Source organism: Danio rerio, chromosome 5 (assembly GCF_052040795.2).
Source record: "Danio rerio strain M-AB ecotype USA chromosome 5, GRCz13ab, whole genome shotgun sequence".
NCBI classification, from domain to species: Eukaryota; Metazoa; Chordata; class Actinopteri; order Cypriniformes; family Danionidae; genus Danio; species Danio rerio.
The window spans coordinates 18,635,706-18,642,118 of NC_141025.1; positions in this window are offsets into that span (position 1 = coordinate 18,635,706).

A 6,413-nucleotide genomic window follows, 5' to 3' on the forward strand; every position below is an offset into this window, starting at 1 on the left:
AGACTAACATTAGCTATGTTTCCATCCAACCAGTCAAAGAGAACAAAATCGTCTTTTCTTCATTTAATAAATGATTTGCGCTTCAGAAGGTGTTTAAGGCGTTTTAGAATGGCCAAAACAACATTTGAGATGTTTTACAGTGTGCTCAGCCTGCTGGTTTGTCCATTCATACACATTTTCATCTCTAAATGATCTCTTATAACAAAATCTCTTTTTGTGCATACTTCAATTCGTTCGGTAAAAGTGTTTCCATCGTAGTTTATGCGCATCTTTTCTTATTGAATAAAAAGTTTATCCTCAGTTATGCGCATGTGTTTTTTATGTGCGTTTTCAAAATTGATGCGCATCTTGGTGTTTCCATCAACCGGTTTTTATGCGCATATCCAAAATGTGCATAAAAATAGGTGGATGGAAATATAGCTAATGTGAGCTAGTTAATGCTAATGTCAGCGTCAACGCTTCCCATTCACTTTGAATGGGTGACGTCAGGCGTTGCGGAACGGCATTGTGGATCTGCCAGGGCGCTTCAGAGGTGTTGCACGCTGCAGAAGTTGGTACTAGCTCAACTTCTTAAGCGCCGACGGAAGCGTCAGCCGATCAGATCGCTGTATGCAAATACTCCTGCTAGACAGTGGCCTATTGCTGACTGAATTTCATTGGCTGACGCTGCTATGATGATCACATTAGCCCCAACTTCAGTCAAGCATTGACGCTGAAGCCCCATGTGAATGGGCCGTTAAAATTCATACATTCATTCAATAAAATACTAAATTATTTATGCCTTGTATTGCACATTAAAAGTCTAACCACAGTTACATTAAAAGTCTAAACATAGTGATTCTATCTGTTCATTCTTAGGTCTTCAAAATGTATAATGCAATAAATCATAAATAAATTGACATGTACACCATGTCTCTAAAAAAATCCAAGCAAAATTATTCTGACAGAATTTCGTCACAATACCTCCAACATTAATCTATCTTGTAATCAGATGGCAAATAGATGAAATTATATGAGATGTATACATTTTCCACCTCACCTGATTTATACCACCTTGTAAAACAACAATAACCCAAATATCAACAGAACGCTTTAAATTTATTACTTGTAAACTAAATTAGCACGCACCGAAAAAAGCAATGTTTACATATCAGAGTCATTGTCTGACAGATTGCAGAGGAGTCTGACAATTAGTGCAATGGGTATGTAGTGTTTTTTATTGGTTTTATTGTTTTGTTTTTTGGTCTTGGTTCCATAACATGCTATGACAGTGGTGATATTTTCAACAGCATGTGCAGTGCGTGGATGGCTACTCCCCGCCACTCGACATAAGCTGCCTTTCCACTGCACAACACATTTGACATGACTGCCCTCTTGTGGCAGTCGCACAGAATTTTCAGTTTTGTCGTCCACCATAGGAGAGAATGAAGGAGTGCAAAAGCAAGCGCCTTTATTCTCTGTGCGTTCACCATGGTTTAATGAACGAATACTAGAAACTCATAGACTGCTAAAAATTGTGGAGAGAATGTATATTTGTTTATTACTCATTTATGAATAGAAATGTTTTTTTTTAATATAGACCTTTTCTGATTCCAAAAATACTGAAAAAAAAATTCTATTTCTCATTTTGTGCGCACGGACCTGCTTGTACAACACTGGAATACATCACATCCGGTCAACCGGTCGCATACGGTGTAGCTGCAGGAGTTTTAAGCTCTGATATTTTAAGCTCAAATTGAATCTGAATTTTTCGCATACGGAGATGATCGAAACTATTACCAGATTTTCTTTCTTTTTTTTGCTCATGAAAAAATGTTGGCTAAAAAATGGGGTTAGAGTAACCAACTACGCTCAATTAGTTACATGAATTTCTTTTTCAAAATGGAATATTAGTGTGTTTTTTGTTTTTTTACTGGCCTTGTACTCTTACTCAAGTAATTGTTTCATATAACTATTTTGACTTTTTCATGCAGTGCTTGTGTGCTCAAGCCGATGAAGTGGATTAGATGCTATTTTGGTCAAAAACACTTTAGAAGTTTTCATGAAGCAACACACACAAGCACTTTTCATATGGGTGCTGTAGTTGATTTATAAGAAGCTGCACACGAACATCTGCAAGACGTATTTTAAAGAGAGTTTGAATCAAAGATCTTAGCTAAATGCCCAAAGACCTGTCAGAATATTATACAGATTACACAACTTTATTGTGGATTGGCAAATGCTCTAAAAACAACAAAATCAAGAAAGAAAACCTCTTCCAGATGTAAATGCACACATCAAATAGACGTTTCAGTAGTGTGTACTTGTGCTATCATAGAATAAATGCCCCGGTATACTTCAAATGAAGATCTTTCTTGAGGATTCTGGATTTTTTTTTTTTTTTTTAACTAACCTGTTTCCTGCCTAGACTTAATGGATATGTTGTTACTCTTATTTGCAAATCTCTGCTTATATACCTTTTGTTAATGTATATGTAACTTTTCATTTAAAAAAAAAAAAAGACTTGACTCTCTCTCTCTTTCCCTCGTTATGGATACGTTATTACTCTCAATCAAGTAATTCTTAATAAAAAAAATATATATTTTTATAACTTTTCTGTAAAGTAAGTACATTCATCACATGGTTTCTGCACTCTTTGTTTGCAGGGAGCATTTAGCCTCAGATTGGTCATCGAATAATGTCAGGAAAGCAGTGTAACGGCCGTTTGATTTGTTGTTTTTTGCATGTTTTGGGTGTTGTTGCAAACACTCAGCATTCTTCACAGGCTCAGATTAACTTCCTACAACTCTCAGGTCAATCCTGCTCAGTTCCTCAAGCTCACACACACATACGCGCACACTTCTGCTGGAGCATATTTGTAGCAGGACAACTGCATCATCCTATATTATTATTTTGTGTTTTGCAGTGAAGGTTAGCTCATTGCTAGCAACACAATATTCTATTATGCAATTGGTAGATGCTTTCATAGATGCTTTGAATATGATTTTCTTTATTTATGTTTTTTATTTTTATAGATTACCGGTCAAAAATTAGATGAATTTTTCTGAAAAGACTCTTCTATTCACCAAACCTGCATTTATTTGTTCATAGGCAGGTTAAGGTAATTAGGCAAGTCATTGTATAATGATGGTTTGTTCTGTAGACTATCTAAAAAGATCTAAAAAAAAAATTAAAAACTGCTTTAATTCTTGCCAAAATAAAACAAATAAGACTTTCTCCAGAAGAAAAGCTATCATCAGACATACTGTGAAGATTTGGCGAATATTTGAAAAAGAAAAAAATCAAAGGGGGTTTAATAACTCTAATTATTATTGTAAGTCAAAGACCAAAATAACAAACAAAATAGAGCTTGAAGATAACCTGTTCCAAATCTGAAAAAAAAACTAAATGCATTACCATAACTCCCTTTACTGGCATAAACAGCAGAAAAGTAGCAGTTCAAATCAAAATGGCACCCACTTTCCAACCTAACCCTCAAAAGAAACAATATGAATATAGATCCTCAAATCAACCAAACTCGTTTCTTAAAAATTATTTTGTCAGCATTTTTTCTTTATTAATGGAATTAATAATTAAATATTATACATGTCTTTATTGTCACTTTTGATCATTTTAAAGCACTCTTAAATAAAAGTATTAATTTCAATCAAATGTTGTGTAGAATATTAAGATATTTTATTTGAGGAAACATTCAGAAAAATAATACTTTTAAAAAAATGATAATGATGATGATGTTTTTTTTGAAGAGCAAATCAGAATATTAGGATGATATCTGAATAATACCATGACTGGAGTAATGGTGCTAAAACTCAATTTTGAAATTACAGGACTAAATAACATTTTAAAATATATTTAAATAGAAAGCAATAGTATTAAAGTAAAAATAGTCAGGAGTGTAGACTTATTTTAACAACACTTCTAAATCTTCTGACCGATTATGTATTGATATTATTTTATTAACTGGTATGCAAAATGCTCCTTTTTTATCAAATTAGTCTTAAATCACAGTATGTGGGACGAAAGGGGGTTTACTAATTTATACAAATATTTGTGGAAAAAATTGAAAAACTGCAATAACCCTTTAACTGAAAGAAGAAAAAAAACTTTACATAGTAAAAAACAATTTTAAATTTTTTTAAGTTGGATTTCTTAAGTCCTAATGTCGCTATTTAACACACTCGATGTTTTTTTTTTTTTACACATCTCATAATTTCTAAAATAACAACCTCTACCAAACAGTTGATACGTCGGTTTATGGTAAAAGTACCATCATTAATACATATACTGTTAAAATCAGAAGATATATAGCATAACATTTATTTTAAAACACTAAATCATCTTTATTTTTGAAGTATGCCATACAATATTTCAGGTTCTCATTTATCATGATTTCTTGTTTCTTTGTTTTTTTACAATAAAACCATATTCAAGTGTAGTAGTGCAACAGGATTATGTTTGTTGGATTTTTTTTTTCTTGTAAACCAACAATGCTGTGTGTGTAAATCATTCTTTATAACAGTCATTCTTTAAAAGTCATTGTTTAAAACAGTCAAAATATGATCAACCATTTGGTAGAGCTGGCAGTTAAAGGGATAAACAAGGTTACGTTCCATCATACCTTAGTGTAGCAGGTTATGCAAAACTAAACAACATATTCATTATGACCTGTACTCGACAAAATATCTAAAGTGATCATTCTAAATATAAATGATTGAACCATTTTGCTGACAAATGGATTAAACTTGTTTTGAAGGATAGTGGCAAAACGTAAAGATTTAAATAATCAGTATTTTGAAACTGCAGTATTTTAATGTCAACAAATGAATTACTTTGACCTGTGCCTGACATCTTGTCTTAACAACATGTGACGCATCTCCACCACACCCGATAAAAGCTATCCTTCCATGTTAAAAATCATTTTTGTCCTAGCCATCTGCAGCGTGCGAAATATCTGTCTGGACAGAACAACAGCAAATAGGCCTACAACTATGACAAAGATCACCTCATGTAAAGATTATGCGCTTTATTCAGTGTTAAGTGCTCTCTATGTGAGTTTTAGGCGGTTATGAATAAATAAAAAAAACATGCTTGATTGATGTAAAAATTCAAAATAATGACTAAAGAATATTAATTTGTGGATTACTTCCGGGTGCAGTGATCCCGCCGTTGGAGATGGTGTATTCTGGGAAATTTTCTTACCCCTTGGTTTCGAGTGTGGTCCCGAAAAATCTCCGTTCAAATGGGTATCTAGCCCCTTTCCCTTAGCCCTACGCCTTTAAGCTAAAGAGAATCGCTACCCCTTCAAGGGACCGCCCAAACAAGGAGTAGGGATAAAGGAAAGGGCTAAGGGGTGGAATTAGGATTGGGCCTTAATATCATTTCATGTGACATTTCCTGTCAGACCCTACTATTAAATACAGCAAAAGATTTACCTCTAGTTGAAGTTTACCTCAGATCTTGAAAATAACTAGCAGAGGGTTTGAAAATGAAAGTCATAACTGTGATACAGCGCAAACTCACAACATCAGCCACGCAGCAGCCTATTAATAATGTTAAAGAGGATTCATATGTAGTTATTAGATTAAAAGCCTTTACCTTTTGGTTGGAAGTGGTGTCTGGCAGACAGCCAAATTGCTTGTTGCTAGAATCTTGTCGCGGTGTGTTGTTGGACATGGGGTGACGAGATGTTTTTTTTTTGATTGTTTTTGGTTACAAAATAAACACACTGTATGGTATTTTACTGCCTTCTGTAAATTGTGCTTATGTTTAGTTTTTTGCTCAAAAAAGCAAAGAAATGTAAAGTTATGCCACAGTAGATTTGATGCTTAGAAACTATTATTCCACATATTTTATTAAATATTTTTATCAGATTTATTAATTATTATAATTTACTTATATGCACGTTTGTTTTTAATGCCTTTTGCTATAAAATATCCAACAAGAGTCTCCTTTTAAGCTCTAGAATACATCTGCAAGGTGATTTTAGGTTAGCTGAATGGCGTTATTATGATATAAGCTCTATAAAGCGAGTCTCATACTAGCAACTCAAATCTGCAGGAAGGGTTGAGGGATTTATTTGGGAATGGACTCGAGTGAGAAGCTTTGGAGGCTGCTTTGCATTTGCTGAAAGGGAATTTACAGCAAATATTTACTTGCTTGAGATTTTTTTTTAAGGGGGTGTTTAATTCTACCTCATCAAGTTTAATCTGCAGCTACAAATGGGGAAGAAAGACATTTAGTGTTCATCAGGCTAAGAGTAAAGCACTGTTAATGTTGTACTGGTGGGGAAAAAAAAGCTTGCTGTGCTTCATGTTTGGAATAAATCATTGTCTAATTTACTGCACTAATAAAAGACTACATTATATTTGACTCGGTCATTTGTGCGCTTGTACAAACTCTCACACACACACACC